Below are 21,520 nucleotides of genomic sequence, written 5' to 3' on the forward strand. Positions count from 1 at the left end.
TCATCTTACAAAGCGGCCACAAGAACTGTCTAGTTGACTAAACAACACACAGGCAGTAACAGCTTGCACTTGTACAGCTGAGTGATACCTGCTGATGAAGAACAATAGCACACGTTGGCAAAGCAGATCCAGTTGCTGAACAAATGTGCGAGCCATTACCCAATTTACATTTACAGGTATGGGGTCGGCGTATACGTCAAGACTCTTTTGTGTCTCCACGTGCAGCTGTTACTTACTCTCTCTTCAGGCACTTCCAGCTTAACTTCTGGGAGACCAACCATTCTCCTTTTCCAAATAGAGAAGTTAGTAAATCAAACAACAGTGAAGGAGGTGGCTGCTGAAGCCAGTGGGTAACATAGAACATCCAGCCTAAATCGACCTGATTGATCTTACAACTCTGATGCATTAGAGTTTTGGGTCAGGTCAGGGAAGTTTCTTTCCAGGATTGAAAGAAAAAATCTAGTTTAAGAGAAGTTAGTCTGTCAGAAGTCAGATCACATGTCACTGTAGGGAGAGCACAGGTGACTTAATGATTAGAATTGCATGCCACATAGGGGAGGAAGTACTTTTGTGCATTCCTCTTCACTTGCTTCCTTTAAGTGTGTTCACAGGAAAAGTCCTCAAGAACAGCCCCCTCTAGTGGTATTCACAACCTTCACAACCTCTACTTCAGGTAGTCCTGTCATTAGCTTAAACTGCCTCAGTGGCTTCTCGATGCCAGTGTTCTCACGACTTATAAAATACATTACCAACAGAACACCAAGAATTTGGTCTACTTGACTGATTTAGTAACCACAAGCTCACAGGTTCCATTTGAAGCAACTGTCACAGCTTACTGCCAATATATCGATTGCGATCAACCAGTAGATCGTAAAGGTAGAGCGAGTAGATTGTGAGCCATTTTTCCAGAAGTTGCTTTATCATCCGTCCTCACTGTGGCTATTGACACTTGTTTGATGTACAAAACAATAATGGATTGACGGACGGACGCATGTAAGAAACCAGTGCAGTGCAAATAATCAGAGTAAGATAAGTGACCATATATGTACGGAATATTGTGCCATAAAGGTTCATGCAGTTATGCAAGGTGTGCCAACATACTGCTCCAGTATACGCCGATCAGGCATAACATTATGATCACCATCCTAATATTGTGTAGGTCTCCCTTGTGCCTCCAAAACAGTTGTGACTTATCTGAGAATGGACATGGGCCTTCTGAGGGTGTCCTGTGGTGTCTGGTAACAGAATGTTGTTAATGGGGGCCTTTGGGTTTAGGGGAGGGGCCTCTGTGGATCAGGCTTGTTCCAGTGCATCCCACAGATACTTGATCAGTTTTGGGATCTAGTGAACTTGGAGGCCAGGTCAACACCTTGTATTGTTTTTTTTTCATGTGTTTTGAGTTGTTCTTAAACTTAAACTGAGTTTCTTGAAGGTCGATCAGTTTGACCTTGTCAAAAAAGTGTGGGTGCCCCTGTCTTACTGGGATAAATAACATACTATAATCTATTTATATAGAGGAGTGCCACATTTAACATAATTGGTTAATCACTATTAAAGTGCAATACGTTTTCAGTATTGCACTGTGTTGCAAACCAGGTGTCGGATAAGTGTAAATGACATTATGATCCTTCAATAATTGTAATTTTCATGTATTAAAGATTACACAAGAGACCCAACAGTACACTGCGGAAATCAGCTAAACAACATATGCACTTTTTTTCTTGTTCCAGAAGAAGACTCTCTGTAAACATCTTTGATTTATCATAACTCTCCCACATAACCATAAGTCACTTTATTGGTCTCTAATCCTCTTCGCAGGGACATTTCTGTGTCTTCTACTGCTCATTTCTCTGTTGGAGAAATGCATGGAGTACCCACAGTGGTAGAAATCTCCCGGCGCGCCCCGGTGCAATAACATGTATGACAGCAGTGCTACTCCCAGAGCTGTGGTGATGCACATCTGGCCAAAGAAAACATGCCAACTAACATGAAATCATTAGTTTTTAAATCAGATGCCCATCAAGCCCAGCCAGTCACACTTGCGGGTGTAACCTCAAATTGAGAAATAATAACATGAATAACCTCCAGCTGTATCACGACGCAGCAGGGACCGACAGGGACCTAGAGCTCAAACATCTTCATAAGACAGATGAAAACTTTGAGAGAAAAGAAGTGTTTCTAATTAGTCTACAAGTGTATCATTTGTTTTATTTATTGGCCTGCCACATTTTTTGGCGCACGAGTTGAGTTTCCAGTAAACTTTCTTTGGCTGAATGATGGAAACGGCAGTGATGCAACAAAATGGTGACGTTGTAAGGAGCCACAAATGCACCATTTTCACACTCAGCTGACCACAGGATTAGGTGTTGTGCAATGAAAGCAACACTTCTCTCTCTGCTGAGAAACAACACTCCATCGTCGCCCAGGCGGTTTGTTTTCTGTTGAAGAACTGTGAAAGAAGGAGTAAAATACAATGGCCGGTAGAGAGACAGTTGTTGTGCTCCATACTTGCTGGGTCTTCTCTTCTGAAATGCTATATAACCATTTATTTGTGCCGTATAGTTATTGGTTTCAGGACGAATCCAACAATCTGGAGTGTCTTCTTGACATTTTTAGTGTTTGTGTACAAGTCACTGAATGGATTGGGCCGAGGATGTCTCTCTGATTTGTTGCTAAGCATGCTCCAGTGGCGCAATCGGTCAGCGCGCGGTACTTATAAGACAGTAATCTGCGAAGTGATGCCGAGGTTGTGAGTTCAAGCCTCACCTGGAGCATGGATGGTTTTGAAGGAGCCTTAGCACTGAAGGGTGGTATACCTCCAACACATTTTGTCGTTCAGTTTGAGAGCTGCTTTTTTGTCTTCCTCCTCTTGTCTCTGTGTCGACTGGGTGTTTACTTCCATTTTAGGATTTTGCTACTCAAGTCAAGCTTCTGTGCTTTAGAAATGAAATTGTCTTGCCTTGTCTTCCTGCTCATACTGAGAGACAGTGGTGGAGAGACGGCAAAGTCATAGTATGACTCACCTTCATCCCTTCATCGCTCTTGCGTGCCGCATGAGTCACTGCGGCGCGTGGCTTCTCTCTGTCTTCACCTGGACCACACTGGAGCAGCTGGAGTGGCTCACTAATATTCACATAAGCACAAGCCATGGAGTGAAATACAGCTCAGCTGAAGGAGCGGAGTGAAGTGAAGACAGTGTTGCCAGAAGGGAAATGAAGAAACATCGTTCTGTTGCTTTAATAACTATCGTATTTTGACCCAAACTATCGTATGCACTGAAACAACTTGGAAAAAAGTCAGTGCATTTAAAATCAAAGCTATTCTATGCGCATGTAACTGCAATAACCTAAGGAATAAAGATAGAGGCTTTGCCGTTTGAATGAAACAATTGCTACATTCGTTGTCAGTCAAATGGCAAACTATTGTATACATGTCCTTTTATATCACATAGGCCCAGAAACTACTATATTTATTGTATATCTGGCAACGCTGAATGAAGACAAAGTGAGGAAGCTCAATCACTGGGAGGACTCTAATACCATACCATGAGTTTCTACATTCAACTAAATCTATGCAAAAACTGTGCCATTGTCGCCTGAACCCAACCAAACTATGACTGAAAACTGAAAATATATAGAGAAAAAGTAATTAAAGTCAATGGGACATAAATTACAATCACCAGTGTGCTTGACCCACTCTTCCACCTCAAATGGGTGCTTATGCGAGATTTGCCGCTCTTTATAACTATCTCACCTGACTTCCCAAAGCCTTTCTGCAAGCACAGGAGGAAGGAGGTGACGGGTGCCGCGCTGTGCCTCGTTGTGCAAATAGCTGAATAACTGGGCTGTGACTATATTTTCATAATGGTGCACACGCACAGAATCACCAACCCACATTATTTTATTTATTTCTACGACATCACAACACTGTAGCTATATTTAAACTGACATTTTACACTCACAATACGCAAAAAAAATCTAGTGCAGAGAAGTTTCCAAACATCACTCAGACAGCTTTATGTCCTCAAACTGTTTATCTGTGAGGGGGGGAAAAAATATATATATCCATAAAATAAATCTCTTCCAATGGGGCTTTTTAACACATGCTTGTCAGATCACACAAGCAAGAGGCTGAGTGATCATCCAAAGTGTAAACTGTGTTTCTTTTCTATTTATTTATTTCCCCGGCGTGATCGTCTCGCGCATACGTCGCAGGGTGACCCCGTCCTCACGCCGCAAACACACTCAGCTAGCAAGCAAGGATTCAACTCAAGCGCGTATGCAGGGGTCATAGCACTGATTTCTAAGTACTGCCTTGACTTGAAGCCAAATGTGTAAACAGAGGCCACTACACCCTCTGCTCATCCCAGCTGTGAACGCGGAAACACATCCGTACTGAGCTGAGGGCGATGAAGGAAATGGGCAAGGTTGGTTTACAGAGAAAATAATGGGGTCCCCTGTGCATTCAGATCGACAAGAGGGAGTTAGTGATGCTTAAGAAATACAAGATTTTCAGGCATAGGTGTAAGAAGCGTGAAAGGACTATGATTAATATAGCCTTTCCAGTTCAAAGAAGCTGTCCTTTACCGCTCTGAAGACAGACATTTCTTTCAGGCATTCTTGGGTAGATGAAGAAATCTGTGCAAAATAACATAAATAAATACAAATTTTAAACCAATACCAAGAAAAACCAACATAATCCATCAAAGAAAGTGGCTAGGATACAAAGAAACATGGCATAGCAAATGCACATACAGCATCAGTAACGATCCCAGATGTTACTAAATAGGTTTGAAGATATAAACGGGGATGAGACACTCCGCTTTTAGTAATTCGTTCTGTTTAACTGGGGCAAAGGTGGTGGAAGGCAAGTCTTCTCAAACTCCGAGTACAGCCAAAAGAGTTAGACTGGTCTGGTGAGCGGTGTGAGTGGTTGCGCATCCAAGAAGAGAAGTCTTCAAGACAGAAACTTGATTTAATTAACTTCAGTATGAGCCATCCACTTACTTACAAGGAAACCCCAGTGACGACTGAAACTCTTCTACGATTCAAGCTGTCAACCACATTACGTATTCACCTCAAGACAGGGTGTATTTCTGTGTCTTCGGCGTCAAAGTGGGATCATTAGATAAAGCAGTTGTATGGAAATGCTTATGCATGCAAAATCTCTTAATTTAAGAGGCCGCTTCAATCCCACGCTGTTTCCTACTTAATTTGTTTTTGTCTTTTATTCCAGATGCTCTCTCGAGTCTCCTAAACACCATTAATTTTTCCTCTGTCCATGGGTGTGACTGGTATGTCATGTAATGACGAAAAAGGGGTTCAAACTGCTGAGTGAGGAGGAAAGCCCACAGCTTAATGGTTGATCACAACAACCCACAGTGGCGTTTGAGTCGTACATGTCGCAAGACTCTCCACGCAGAATGTTCTCAGTAGTTTCCAGTGCACAGGTCGTCAGCTGACAGACGAACCCCTTCGTTTTTTGTATCTATGAAGCGTGCAGCTGATATTTAAGAGTGCAGTTCAGCTAGAACTGCGAGCTCTCAAGCGAGGAGGAAAATGTTTTTGCCTAGATAAGACAAGTTTTTCAGATGTGGGAACTGAGAGCGGCACAAAGCCTCCTCTGTCCCCTCCTGGTCTCTCAGACATGAGTCAGGCTGAGAGAGGGAGATGATGTCTCGTAGTAACAGGCCTCCCTGCTCTTGGCTGTGACCACACCAGCAACAGTAAAGGAACAAATATGTCTTTTACTTTTTAGAATAAATTTTTAAAGACTTCTCTGTATACTAAGTTTTCTATGCTTGTTGCTCCGTTTGGAAAGGAAAAGAGACAACCCCAATCACGGCTCTTGATTCATCAGTTCACAGAGTATATTAATTATAAAGCCATGTACATGAAATGCACCCCATGTTCTCATTTGTCTCTTGCGGAAGAGTTGCCTGACAGTTTGCAACCGAGCCACAGAGTGCACAGTGCAGACACGTCTCTTAACAGCTCCCATGTTTAAACCTTCACACTCAAAGATAACCGGTGTAATGAATCACCCGTAGAGAACTGAGAGCTCAGGAAAACAGTTTGTGTTCAACCCAAACACTTGCAGTGGGGAGTCAGGGGGGATAGTTCTCTCGCTTTGAAATATTTTCAAATGTTTTCTGAAGTCATGAGAATGTTTAGGTTCAGATTCTGCTCATTAGTCATTTCCTTCTCGAGAACGAGGTCTTCTCCTTCTTCTTCTTCTTCTTAAAACCCCCATTGACAAAAAGACTGGTTGCATACAAGCTTCCATCATTAAGATTTAATCACTCTGCATCACAAATGTCTGCTTCATGATGCAAACTCAACCATCACACTCAGGTTCAGGCAAAAAAAACACTCATTTGAATATCAGATGATGCCAACATGTCTTCAGAGGACGGTTTGTGGTCGTGCACCTGGATTACAGACATCTGCAGACTGTCCTTCTCTCACACACGCATGCATCACCCCATGCACCACCTTCTTCAGTGACCTGAAGTGTGCATCAAGGGCTGGTAACAAGGTCCATATGTGGTCACTTCCTTCCCCCACTGCCCTTATGTGAGAGGGTTGCATTAACAAGACTACAGCGCCCATTGATTAACTCTCCAGAAGAAGAAGAAAGACACAAAAAAGACTTACAAGCTTCCTTCTGCAGTAACTTTCCTTGACATTGAGATGCGAACAAAGCAGCTGACCTGGGAGCCCCCCCCCCCCCATCATAGATCATGTAACTGATCACTAGCATCTGGTGAGGCTGATCCCAAGTCTGTAACATAGCAAAGATATCCAACACTGAGAGACTGAAGGGATTTAATGTGTATTAACAATCAGAGTCAGGGATAACCTGAGGACAGACGATCACAGTAATGCTGTCTCGGTGTCAGTTGTCCTGGCTCGTGCACCCAATGAGAAATGGGTTCTCATTCTGCCAGGTTAGTGGAATTTATGAGGCTCAAATGACAAGTAAAGCCAGTCTGAATCTGAATTTACAGAAGTTTGCCTAGCTGCGGATCAACTTGTTCCTGGCAGAAGTCATTTTGGAGCACATGTGGCAGTGCTCACTTTTGAGATAGAGGCAGGAAAGCTTCTTCCAGAACATGTGAGACGAAGGATCATGCAGCAGGTTAAAATGCGTCATGTGGACTGACTAATTCAATGAATTTGTCATAGGGATGACTGGCTACGTTTGAATCCAAGTTGGGTTAGGTTGAGGGTTAGATTTTGTGGATTCGCCATCTGTCGGTACTGCACATGATTATGAAATACAGGACTAACAGGAGGGAAAAGCAAACCCATTGAGTTTAGTCAAAAATATGCTTTTTCTATAAAGTAACAAACAGTTGATGTGAATATAGAGAGGCTACCCCGAGACGCTTTGACTTTGTGCTGCTCAGAGTCACTGGTAAATAATAGTGACAGTCCAACAGTGAAATGAATCCATTGTTTGTTGCTTTCAGATAAATAATTGTGCACAACACCCACAATCCATTTGTTGATATTTTCCCATCCAGACCATTTGGATCTAATTAAAGGCAACATGAAAACAGTTCTTGTAATCGGCGCGACTCAGGCGCAAACAGATGATTTACTGCTAATAATAAAATCTGCAGCAACGAATTAAACTGGATGGGATCAGCCAATGACAGGCGCCCTGCATCAAATGTCCTTCCTACAGAGCATCTATTCCATTGCAGACCAATGTTCAGTTTCCCATGAATGCAAACAAAGCATGGCGTGAATCATGACATATGTTGGCGGATTAGCGGCACATTCTTCAAAACAATTGTTGTGTTTGTTTATTACTGTGCGAAAAAGTTTTCCGGTCATTCTCTGCATATTAGCAGACAAAACACTTTTGCACAATCCCCAAATGTGTCGTATTTTGCGGTCTCTGGTGCGTCACTGAGGGAAACTGTCTCCGGGTGTTATGTCACATGACAGCGATATAACAGCACACATATGCTGTGGTGGAGGTGGATGGTAAAATGGGATTCCCCGAGAAGCACCGTGACTCCTCTTGAAACTTATATATATATATATATATATTTTTTTTGTTAATCAATTCAGAAAAGACAATTGTAGACGTCTTTCAGACACTTCATTATCAGTCTAAATGTTCAATTGAAGTTGGATTTTCCATCCTATTTACAACATAAGCCTCTATTAAAGGACAGTGTGCACGGTCAGAGGTGATTCCAAAAGCACAAATCACATTACAGACAAAAAGTAAATTCCAAATAAGCTTATTTCCCCCTTCTATGTCCCATAAAACAACAGGTAACACTCTAGACATGTGTTTTCTGGGCCACATTACCTAAGCTGACTGGCTATTAAGTGTTAATATTTCAACTTGTAGCTTGTCCACAGTGTTTCATCCTCCTAAAAGTCGACTGCTGGTGGTGTCTCGACTCCTGCTGACAGGGCACTCTCTGGATTTGGTCATGGACGACAGAGCTCGACACACTGCTGTGCTAGCTGAGTAAAGTAATGTGAACTGTCAAAGAATGAATAAATGAAATTATGTGATCACAGTGGAAGTTATCTTTTTCAAATGTCTCTCCCCCATACTCAAGGCAAGACTAGCAGCATTCATTTATTCATTTATTATTATTATTATTATTATTATTATTATTATTATTAATAATAATAATCGTCATTATCTTTTTCATTTATGGCTGTCTTGCTTTCTTTCCTCTTCTTCCCTCCTTCCTCTTCCTTTCTTTTTTTCCTTCCCAGAGTGATAACTTCCTTTCATTTTGAATGGGCTTATATTTAACTACAGGACTGAGTCTACAGAGTTGTGTCAAGTGATACCCCCTCAGGGAGCTCCCCCACTGTCTTTGAAAACTCATCACCACTGCTGTAGTTTAAGGTTTGTCAGCCCTGAGGGGCCCCCTACTGGCCTGTGGCCTCAAGTTGCTGCCTGCTTGCCCTGCCTGTTGACAAGTTGCACCTCTGTGCACAATGCCTCATTTTTTTTTTTCTGCAGGCATATTTAAATCAGTGTGCAGCTGCCTCCAAGGTGGCATACAGTAAATTGAATCAAACCGATGTGTTTGACGGTGATAATGGCTGTTTAGTTGTAGTCTGCATCCATCCAATGATGCATTCATGAAGCAGTGTTTAGGCATGTGTCTCACGGTCTCACAATCGGATGAGAAAAAATTCGTCTTTCCGTACATTGGAAGTCTTCACAATAACACAGTCCCCAAACATAACTCGTCAGTCCTTCCGAACTGATACCGTAACAGATGGTAAACAAAATCCATTTGTTGTTGGGTTGTTTTTTTTTTTTTGATTTTGTGATTAGAAACGATAAATAATTACAATATATTGAATTTAGCTCAGACCCGACCTCGCAGAGGCAGTGAAAGTGTGCCAACACCAGAGCCAAGGCCTCACTGACCAGGTCCAGCACAAAAGGAATAACACGGAACACATGCTCTGACAACCAAGAGCCAAGTCAGATCTTAGGTCAGTGAGCAAGACACAGAGACTTTTTATTTATTCACGCTGCTGTACTAGGAGAACTCTGCACACGCAGAGACCATGGCGCTGAGTGTCGTTCAGATTCTCCCTCATTATTCTGTCTTCTTCCTCCATCTAGTGGACAAAGGTAACTTAAGTTTTTCAGCAGCTTCATTTGCTCTGTGGGATGACCTGTTGCCAACCTCTGACACAGAATAGACTTGATGACTAGCTATATTTTAAATATCACGCTCCTTTAGAACAAATACAGAGAGCTAATTATAAAACCAGAGTTAGTTCTCCATCACATTTAATACACGTCCAGGGTCATTGCCATATTTATACTGAGATACAGAATCAGTGCAATTAACATGAATTAACAAGGGCTCTCATGAGCAGATTGTAGGCCTCAGTGAGCACTAGATGTTTACACCACTAACCCGATTATGTCAAAATACAGTATCTGTAATTTATAGTGCAGATGACCAGAGCGATTATTAAATATACCAAAGTATCAGATTTATAATTTGACCATTAAAATAAAATATACATCAGGAAACATTTTGTCTGAGCTGTGACGAGTAGTTACTTCCCTCCACCCGCCACAAGAGGGCAGTGTGTCACTACTGCCTAAAGGGAGGGGGCAATCAGGTGAGTGTTTGTCAAGGTCAACATTACACATCACAGTGATTGTTTGGCCAAGTATAATGTTTTCTAAATCAACAGCAGGACCAGTTCATGATGAGGTAAGACTAAATAAAAAAATATAGCTGATGCAAATACCTTAAATGACACTGCAGTTCACATTGGTGACATAGTTTACTTTGTGTCACTTCAGCAAATCAGTTTACCCCCCCGAGTCTGTCGAGCATCACCTCGTTAAATTAGCGGAGGGTTGATTCACTAACAAACCCACCACACTGTTATGATTTGCCTTCTTAATTCCAATCACATCAGCTGAGCCTGCTGTTGGCAGTGGAAGGAGACATCATTATTAATAAGCCCCCTCGCTGTCACGCACACGTAAGCACAGCAGACACCATGTCAGGGAATGACGGAGAGAAGAGTTGGTCTGTCTTCAGCAGGGGCTGCAGTGGTTGCACCATTTACACACAGGCTGGCAGATGCGCGCACGCACACACACACACACACGCAGAGAAACCATCTCCTGAACTCATCCACGAGAAAAGGATCTGGGCTGTGGAGGAGCTGACTTAGCCGCACAGAGACACACACACACACAAAGACACACAAACGCACACAGATACACACACACGCTCTGTACGCCTGAGCCCCCATTGGTCGGCGTCTCTCCACCCCACCGCGGGAGTCTCTGAGGGGTCTGCTGCAGTACTCTGCTCCAGGGGCCTGGAAATGCTGGAGTGAGCCATTTTTTTCCCTCACTTCTATTTTTGGGCTGGATATCGAAGGTCCACTGCCTCCCTCGTTTTCCACTGTTTTTCAACATACTGGTTCCCAGTAGCACGCTGCACGTGCAGCTCGAGTGCCTTCTCTGCAGACAGAAACAGCAGCAAGGCCCGTCAGCTCGCACCGGCAATATGATACCACTGAGACAACAAGAATCTGTGCAATAAGCTAGTGAGGAAGGACGCATAAATCGTGCCTCCTCTGCTAGGGCCCAGGGGCAGCAACCCAGTGCTCAGCCAGCCATGTAGACTCAGGCCACAGCTAAAAGAATTTGGAAAGGACCCTTCCTGCAGCCCATCCCCCATACAAAAACACATGAGTTAACTGGTGTTCTCTGGAGCGACCAAGGAAGTCCAGAGTTTGGTTAATTCACTTTCAGCCCTCTACTTGAGAGAATGTGAGGTCAATAACACTGTATCGATCAACAGAGAAAATAAAATGGTATATGCGTTGTATATTATTTACGGTAACATTTGTTGCGGTAGGAACAAATAAGACTCATCCTGGATCATGTGAAAACTGGAGCGCCCTCATCAGAGAGGTGATTCACCAAAGGGAAAAACACGCCAAAATAAAAGCCGTGGAAGATAGTTGGATTTTTTTTTATTATTATTATTCTACCATTCATTAATACATAGAGTATAACTACATGTAATAAGCACAACTTCACTGCTGCACTCAGAAGTGGTGCTATATGATGAAAAGTGGGCAGACAAATGTCACAGTCGCTTTACGAAGGGCCTTGAAAATCTTATGATGGTATGTTTTTTTGTTTGTTTGTTTTTTGTTTTGTTTTTTTGAACTGCAAATATTAATCAAATCGGGCTCTGACACAGAGAACTCCTGCATGTTGTGGCCGTGCAGCCACAACCTGCTGGGAATCAATCAATCTCATCAAGGCAAACTCTTCAGCCTCAGTCCTGGAGTAAAACACAAGAGTATCTGCCCACATTCATAAAATAGAGGGAGGTCCCTAATTCCACAATAGCCTATAGGGCTTCAGATTCATGTAGGAACCTGTCAGAGGGAAGAAACATGTTTATGAATGAACAAACTGCTTCTCTGCCCGAGTTCAGTGTGTAGTCTGTTTGGCAAGCGGGTGAACAAGGAGTCCTGTGCAGCGTGGAAACATCCATCACTGTTATTTTTAAATCACGTTGCGTGCGCTTTTTTACGCATTTCCTTAACCACGGGCGCACACACAAAAAGCCCCAATAAACTTTAAAACAACAGAGAGTTGTGCTAATCGATGCCATTGGTGTCATTTCTGATCTGTGTACAGTTGCCCCAAGTTTTCCCACATGCCCACGTCTTGGGTTTCTGACAGCTGATTGACGGTGTATGATTTTGATGTTTGGATTTTAAGCAGTGGTTTCTGTGTCTCCGCGGCCTCAGATATTGGTATCCGGCTTATTGATGGTGGTGAATGCCAGCGGGCATTAGAACAGCGAGCGGCCATCTGCCAGCCTAGCGAACTAGCAACCCCACCAGCTGCAGTCGCAAAACGCCCTACAAAGCAGGACATGCATGCAGCTTCTGACGTCTGCGGCCACACTGCGCTACAAAGCCCAGAAAAACCAGGAGCGGAAACAATGAGAATCAAGCTTATAGACGCCGCATAGGTCCACCACCAGCAAGTTTTTTGAGAGGAGGCTGCTGTTAAGTGCACATCAGTTCATTTCGGATGGCCGGTTTGTGCGGTTATTTTTCCACGGTGAAAAAATATACATAAAAAGACTCATGCAGGGGCACTTTAATACCCCGACATGGCGACGGCAAGAAAAGGGAGAGAGCTTTTTACTATTTTGGAAACTAGCGCGGACACAGAAAGTACCACGGTGTGCGACAGCCAAGACTCTCCGCTTAATCTTTCAGCCGATGTGAAGTGGTTTGAAATTCCGTACAGAAAGCCAGACTCGGACGAGGAAGACGGAGTGCGGGAGGAGGAGGTGGCGGAGGACGACGGCGGCGGCGAGGGGGAGAATGGATTCACGACGAGCACAGCAGCCGCGGCGGAGACTGCAGACGCGGCCAGCTTCATCGCAGGAGGAGGCTGCAACATAATTTTAGTCACTGGCAGTAATGGGATCAAGCACGACGAGGAGGAGTACGCGGAGGACTGTTATTATTCTACCTCCACTAACTGCTCTGACACCACCTCAAACGATTCGGATATTGATTTCTCCGATGTGGAGGAGGAGGAGCGCAGGAGTTTTTTCGGCTTTGAAGATGACCTGGACGAGGACTGCACTTCTCCAGACTTCTGGGGCGAACCCGACCAGGTAATTTCGATCGAACCATTCTCCGCTGTCAGTGGCCCTCAGCACTCGCTGGGGGACGATGCTGACACCCGTGACTATTTCCGGATACTCTTCCCAGATTCTCTTTTTGAACACATGGTAGAACAAACAAACAATTACGCCCTCTATCGGCAAAGGAGGAGTGGAAAATCAGACCCCCACTGGCACCCCACTGATGTGAGAGAGATGAAAGCTTATGTGGGTCTGAATGTTCTTATGGGCATCAATCAGCTTCCAGACACTGGCATGTACTGGGCCAGTGACATTTTCATCGGCAATGCGGGCTTTAAAAAAACAATGACCGCCAGGCGCTTTGAAAAGCTCACCCAGTACCTCCAGCTGTGCGACCGCGAGTCTGAGCCTGTGCGTGGGGAGCGTGGATACGACGGCCTGTTCAAAATCAGGCCTCTCCTCGACGTGGTGGAGAACACTATGTGGGACGCATACACGCCTAACCGCTGCCTGACCATAGACAAGTGTGCCATTGTCATGAAGGGACGTTTCTCTCCCACCCAGTACATGTCCTCCAAGCCCCTGAGGAAGGGGCTGACAGTGTGGATGCTGTGTGATTCCCGCTCAGGCTACTGCCACCGGGCCAAGATCTTCGTGGGCAAGTCCAGCGAAGACGAGGCGGCGGCCTCCCTGGCCTACAGGGTGGTGACCTCCCTAGTGCGGGGCCTGGAGGGTCAATACCACCATCTCTTCATGGACAGCTTCTTCACCTCAGTGCCCCTCCTCCAGAGGCTGCTGAGGGATGGGCTCTACGCCTGTGGACCCACTCAGCCAGGACGCAGAGGTTACCCAGAGGTCCTCCGCCCTCGCAATGTTGGAAAGCTGTCCCAGGGTGAGTTCTACCAGTGCCAGCGTGGCAACCTAGTTGCTACAGTGACACGGGACGTCAAGGTGGTTAGCTGCCTCTCCACCAACTCTGCTCCAGGGATTGTGGGTATCAGCCCAGGCCGTCAGCTGCGGGATCCAGACGGGGAGGGTGAGAGTGACAGCATGGACAGCCCAGGTTTGTCTTTCGGTGTACCTCGACCACTCCCCTTGTTGTTGTACCAGGAGAACATGAGGGGAGTGGACCTGTGCGACCAGCTGAGGGAGTGCTACCAGGTTGGCAGGCCGTGTAAGAAGTGGTGGCGCTACTTCCTGTGGTTCTACGTCAACCTGTGTATCGTCAATGCCTACATAATCCTGAGGGAGAGCCGAGGGGGCGCGCCGCCGGCGGGGTTCAACGGGAAACAGTTCACCCAGCGCCACTTCCGCGTGCGCCTGGCGCAGCAGCTGATTGGAGACTACCAGGGTGCAAGGGGTATGGAGAGGGCAGCCCGCAAGAGACACGCGGATTCACCCATAGAGTATGGACATCGCCTGGAGCGCATGTCAGAGCGCTCTCGCCGCTGCAGAAACTGCACCAACAAGGGACTGCGACATGAAAGTGTGTTCGGCTGCAAGATATGCAATGTGCACCTATGCAGGGGAGGGTGCTTCTCTGAGTTTCATAAGTAAAACTGAACTGCTTTTTGTTTTTGTATCCTTTGTGTAATCAACTTGTGTCAAGGGATTTTTTTAAAACAGTAAAACAATTTGTAATTCCAAAGGTTACCACTACAAGTGCACAATATAGTCCCACACTTTATGTAGAGCTAGTTTTAGGATAGAAATATTACTGCACGTATAATAGAGAAAAATAATCTGAGAAACTGTAGATTATTTGAATTAGTATAGAATGTTTTGGCAACTTGCCTTCTGTAACACTGACAGAATTGCCTTGTGTCACTTTTTTATACATTTAAAATATGGTAAGGATTTTATATTAAAAAGAAGAAATCAAACTTTTCTGCACTTACAAATAGAACAGAAAATGTTTACTATGGGAAGTTTATCTCTCTCCTTTTCCAAAATAAAAACTTCATTATCATGAACTTAACTGAATTGCCTCTTTTTGGTTTTAAACCATGGAAAACATGGAAAAGTTAACATTGAAAGGGATAAACAATGAAATGGCCACATGAATGACTTTACACTACTTTAAAATAGGTTCAGCAGTCGCAATCTGTGTGTCTCTGGGCCTTCAAGGGGACACAGCTTGGAGCAATTAGAGGGTAGGAAAAGCCCCTCAGTAGTCTTCAGCCAATGGACCTAGTGATGCCATTTTTGTCTCCAACCACAGTAGAGACAGAGCCATCTGTGGCCCTGATGCACAGAGTCCAAACCCAAAAAAGCGGTATTTATCATTGACACAATTGGAAAATGGAAGATGGCAGGAACACACTTTTTTAAATGAAGAGTCTTTGATTGATAGGTTTGCAGAAAAGGTCAGGACACTCATTTGAATCACGTAAAACAGCTTGTCAGACGAGGGCGTGCTGGATCAAAGCTGTTCCTGTCAGCTTGTGTTGAACACAATGTGTATTTTCACTAAAGCGTTTCTGTGCTCTCTCTTATCTGCTGGCAGGCCAAAGGCTGTACGTAGGCAGAGATAGGCTGCTTCAGCAGGTCAGACTACCCGTCTCCTGTGTCTCCTTCTGAGGTCTCTCTCCTTCCTCTCACTCCCTCTTTAGCATTCTCTCTCCCTCTCTCTCTCTCTCTCTCCTTGGGCTGTGTTGTGCCATCCTACACACTCTCACACACACACACATGCACACACACACACACACAAATATTACACACACACCCTCCCTTCCACTTCACTCCGCTCTCTTGCACTCCCTCAGCCGTTCCCCAGCTGGGAGAGGGTTAGTCAACTGGACGCCCATCCCGCTGATCCGCGGGAGCCCCGTGGGGAGTTGCCATGGCAACCGTGGCCGATGAAGACAGGGAGTCGCCAGCGGGCCCACATGGTTGTCATGGTACTCGCTCTGGCTACGGAGGTGGGAGGTGCCAGAGGCCACACCTCCCTACCCCTTCTCCCAAACCAGGGTAGACTGTGGTGTGTGTGTGTGTGTGTGTGCGTGTGTGTGTAGAGGGAGCTAGCTGGCTGACAGCCTGCACACGGTACACGGAGCCAGACTGGTTACCAGGCAGGCTCTGCTACAACACAGCCAAGACCACTACGGCTGCCAAAACCGAACCAAACTGCTGCTTTAGAGACGTCTTCATGCAGGTGTTTCTCTGATTAGAGGAATCTGTCACGCTGTGTTCCACATCAGACCCAACCCAACCTGAAAGTTATTATACTACTTGAGTGAATAATATGGCCTCCACTGTACTGCTCTGCAGCTATCGTCATGCAGGCAGAGGAGGCAGAATTAGCTGAATCTCTTCTGTGTCTTACGCTCACACTGCAAATTTCTATTCTGTTCGACCACATGGCATTTAGACCCTCTTTTTTTATTTTTAACAACAAATACTAAGGTTTGTCTTCCTCTGCCTGCTTAGACATTGCGCTGTCAACGTTATTAGAGTAATTTACACTAACTGAAACATTATAAGCCGTTTTGACATGTTATTTAAATAACATTTCTTGTGTTTCCATTCAAATATTAATCATTTCTAATAGACTCCATTAAAACACGATGACAAATCAATTGCAGCAGATGCAAACTGAAACACTGAGTATAATTCTCCAATTACCATAATAGCAATGCAGAAGCCACCAGAGCAGTGGAATATGAAGCCCGTGCTGGTCACTCTTCCGCTTTTGTATTATTAATGTTGGGAGTAGGACATTTTTCTTCTCTGTCAATTTTCTTCTCTGTTTTGTGGGCTGACTGTGAAATCTATTTGTGCTGAGTCAGAACCAACCACTGCTGTCCCTCTCTGAGTAGGTGGGTGTGCTGCACACGGTGTCACAATAGCCAGATCTAATGTTTCCGGGATGGATCCCAACCGTTGAATACTCTCTCGACATGTTTCCCCTCCTGGGCAAGGAAAGATCTCCGTGTCTCTGTCAAGAACATGGGCCTGGTTTCACTTAAGGGCTGCTGGTTGGGCAACACATGTACTGTTAGAACCATGAATGTGCCTTTGTTAAACGCTTTCCTCTGTTGCAAAATGAATGCACGGAGAAGCAAGGGCGTGAGAAACCCCTAACATCTCATTTTTAGCTCTTTCTGATTCGATACTGTCAAAATAGTGAGACGATGATTAACCTCTTGAATTTAAGTTGTTTATATCTGTCCAAATCAGTGTATTATAAAGCGTACAATATATTTGTAACATTATCATAATTACCTTACAGCTTTTTTCCAATGGGAAACCATCATCTATTCTCTCTTCACATCCGCCACACACAAAAATAGTCAAACCGCTGGAGTTGCTGGTCTACCACTGCCTCGTCTTTGTGTGTCAACACATTAGTGTGGATCTAATGCATTAATCAGGGGTGCACCGTCAGGACATCCAAACCTAGTAACTGTTTAGGGCCCCATGACAAAAAAAAAAAAAAAAAGAGAGAGAGAAAAAGAGAAACGAGGCCTCCAGATGGCTGCCTTTTGGCGTATTTTGCAATGACAGCGATGAACCTGGACAATACTCCACAACACCCCGTAGGAGGAACCCCCCCGGAACCAAGGATCCTCACTGTTGTTAATGCATCAATGATACAAAGGGGCAACGGCAGCTCTCATGTTCTATTTGGTAAAATTACTGTTTTTATGAATGGCGTCTTGTGGTTCGGAAGATCTGAATGTTCTCACATTATCACAGAAGACTGTGTGATGGCAAGGTGCAGTAAATCAGTTGCAGTATTGGGAAAGTTACAATAATATTGAAATATTAAAAAGTAAAATAGTGGAATAGGATGCATGATTTTTGTTTTCAATAAATTCACGCCTCCCTTTCTTTTTTCGGATGTTGACAAGCTGCTGGGGGGTCAAAGGGACAGCTCCCAGTCAAGCGTGGATTCATTTATGCATCTGTCCGAGGCTCTAAAATTCTGCAACATTTTCAAAAAAAACCTTTGAAACCTTTTGCAGAACTTTGTTTTTTCTTCTTACCTATCCTCTCATGACCCCTTCGATTCATTTTGTCACGTTATGCAGCAGCTTGTAAACTACTTAAAACTAGTTCGAACTAAACAGTAACATGATGCATCAGAATTATGACTTTAATTGTCACAGCGGCCATTCTGCCGATAACATGCATGTTCTTTTACTTAACTTTAAATGCGGGGAATTTTCTGGTAACATTGTATTTTTCTAACAATTTGCTGTTTGTACTTTAACTTGAGTAAAGACTACCTTTATGCTTCGCACAAAACAGAAAACAGGGAGGTATCTTTCTCAGTGATACCTGCTTTAACTTTAATAGTTTGGAATGGGCTGAAACAACTCTCTGACATGGATTTTAGGAGAGAACATCTAAATTGTGACACACTAATAATGAATCTGCTGCTACTGATACGACGCACATATTGCGGACAGGCGAAGGCCCTTAATGTGGTCTGAACTTCCCCCGAAAACATCTGCTTATCTGCACCGAACAGACACATGTTGTTACTTTGAATCCTGTCACTCTTTGACAAACAACATGCATACGGTACAACTTTTGACTGGATCTTAACTTGGGAGCTTTCTAAACCAGATGGATCTCTTTGGTTTTTGTTGATGTGGTTTTGGCGAACCCAGCAGGATGACGAGAGGCAGCTTGATTACTGGCTCCGTTAACAGAGGGACATCGAGGGCGACCTGTAAGAGAACAAACAAACAAATTAATAGACAAATAAACCAATAAATAACACAGTTTTGTGATTTGTGATGTGTGTTGATACGCTTAAAACAAGTCATATAAATCAAAATACATACATGTGAGATCACTTTGTTTCTGTGCAACGGCACCGTAGTGTTTACAGAACGCACTGACGTAAATCTTTTTGAGTGGATGGAACAGGTTGGGCTGTAATATGAAACTTTTTCCTTCATGCACCCTCATTAGTGAGTGGACAAGCCATGAGGAATCTCCCCCTTTGACCCCTCCTCCCTCTCCCCAGCTCTTTACGTCTCTCCTCATCATACAGCCACTGTGTGGTGCTGTTGTCGTCATGTAAGTGCATTAAAAAAATATCTTCATTAAATTAAATAAATGAATACAATTAAACCCGGTCTCATGTTTAAGGAGGGTGTCAGTGTTGACATTGTTCTATATTTTCATTTTAAGGTGTGAATCAGTCACAGACCCAGGTACCTTGAGGCTGTACTCGAGCTTCATCATGCAGCAGTTGAAGAAGGTAGGCGGGAGCTGTGGAGGGATGCTGATAACCTTGGTCACACTCCGACTGGTCTGAGCTGGAACGGAGTCTCCCGCCCCGAAGAACGTGTCATTCGTGTGCACCGTCCTCTTTGACTCAGCGACGAAGGTCTGCTTCTCACACAGGTAGAATTTAGGTGTTACAGTGCGGTTTGAGTCATTGAGCACCTCTACGGAGACTCCCACTGCTTCACCTGTTTATATTTATGGATGGGGAGGGAGGACGGGAGGGGGTTCATTTAGGTTTCAGTTGAGACACTCCAGGAAAAGATGTTCTGTGTGAAATCTGTTTACCTTGCTTTATTCCCATTTTTTCCGAGGTAACATTCATAGTAACCTTTCCAGAGCCATAAAAAGAAATCCTTGTCGCATATTGTTGCTCCTACACAAAGACACAAGCTGTCAGGATATCCAGTCTCAAAACATTTTGACTGAGATGAGCCGTTCAAATGTCTCACAGCAAAACAAAACAACAACTCAAGCCATTTTCATACCTTAAGTCCAATGATTATCATTTCAGATTTGGAGGCGAAGGGGAACTCAGACTTGGTCAAGAAAGGGAACTCAGTCTTGGTTTTGTGTACGAGCCAGATAGACTGAGTCAGGTGGGCTCGTAAACTGTACGTGATCTTGCCCCATTTCCCCTCAAAAGATGACGGCATGTCTCTGTAAGGAATTAATTCAGAGGGAAATCATTTCTGAGCGATAGAAGGAAGTGTTAAGATTAACAGAAACTCCACATAAAGGTTTATGCTTACACATTCGGAATTATAAAGCTGAACGGATACACATTTCTCCCAGGGCTGATGATTTCTGAACCTTGTAAAAAGAAAACATTTTGCACCAAGCGCACTTTCATTAATTTATTTACACACTATAAAATATCGATCAGCTCAGAAGCTTTATGCTGATACAATCTTCTCTTGGCACAAGCCAGACAATACTGACCATCTCCTTTTTTCTTGTCCTGAAGAATAATGTGTTCAAAATAAAAGTATTTCTTCTTGTTGCTGTGGACCACGGTGGTTTGTCCTTCTTGTTCGTGCCAAATGACCTTAGCTTTCCCTTTGGCTCTGACCAAAAAGCTCTGCACTTTTGTCTCCTTGCTGGTCACGACCGTCACTTTTCCAGAAAGGATGTCCCCAGGAGAAAAGGTGCCTTGTTCATTCAGCTTGTCATACTCCACTGAAAGATGCTTCACAGTCATGATCACACTAAATCAAACAGCGTCCACCTAAGCGGATGGTCGCAGTAAAAGCGTGAGCATCCTCCTTTAGGGAAAAACAGAATCCTATAAATTTGCTGCAAACTGGTTCAAACTGATCCGCTGTGGTGTCGATATGAGGCCTTTCTGTGATGAACAAGGACGAGGCTTTAGCAGTGGACGTCTCCAGAACCTGTATCTGTGTCACGCATGATCACATGATCAGGCCCTGCAGGTGTCACTTTCACATAGGTAACTCTAGCCAACAGCCTCGCAGACTAAATTAGGCTAAATGAATGGACAGTGTGCCGTACCGTCATTGGTATTCCTCAGTGAATAATACTGACAACAATGTTCAATCTACAGCTGAGCATTGCATAATGTACATGTGTCATCAGTGCACTGTGTAATATGTCATATGTGAGTGTAACTGGCTGAAAATCAGAGGGATAATACAGAACGTTCTCCTGGCAGAAACATAATATAGATGAATCCTGCTGCTATACTGTTTTTTACAACCTGTTATGGTTCGTCCACAACCTCAGAGTCGGAAAAATATTCAGCCATGTTGCAAAAAAACTAGCAGTAGCAAAGTAAACAAGCCGACTGGCGCGGGTGCGTGCGGCGCTCAGAGACGACGTCATCCGGGGTCTGTAGGTCAATCTACAGAGCCCGGATGATGATAAAAGGTAACTCCAGACTCAACGGGAAATAGCACTAGCGTATCATAACAAAATATTGGTGAAGTGAATGAGTTTCACGGCAGATAATGCTTTATTTAGAGGATGCATTTTGGTGCCCCAGTCACTCCCACTATATGGATATACGTGGATCTCAATATCTCCCAAAGGAATACGAATTACACAAAAATTGTATGGGTGAGTAAACGACCATATTTTATGCCAGAAATAAGG

At 44.2% G+C, this 21,520-nt stretch overlaps 1 pseudogene across 1 annotated transcript; it reads right to left on the minus strand.

Annotated features, from left to right (window-relative positions):
- Positions 1 to 18,714: 18,714 nt before the first annotated feature.
- Positions 18,715 to 20,696, minus strand: LOC311493096 (arrestin domain-containing protein 3-like; annotated as a pseudogene). Its single transcript has 6 exons — positions 20,333 to 20,696; positions 20,161 to 20,215; positions 19,897 to 20,068; positions 19,697 to 19,784; positions 19,340 to 19,596; positions 18,715 to 18,843 (listed from the first exon to the last, which is right to left on the minus strand). The product of its transcript is annotated as an arrestin domain-containing protein 3-like (transcript).
- Positions 20,697 to 21,520: the final 824 nt, after the last annotated feature.

The sequence above is a fragment of the Chelon labrosus genome (assembly GCF_963514085.1).
Source record: "Chelon labrosus genome assembly, chromosome: 9".
NCBI classification, from domain to species: Eukaryota; Metazoa; Chordata; class Actinopteri; order Mugiliformes; family Mugilidae; genus Chelon; species Chelon labrosus.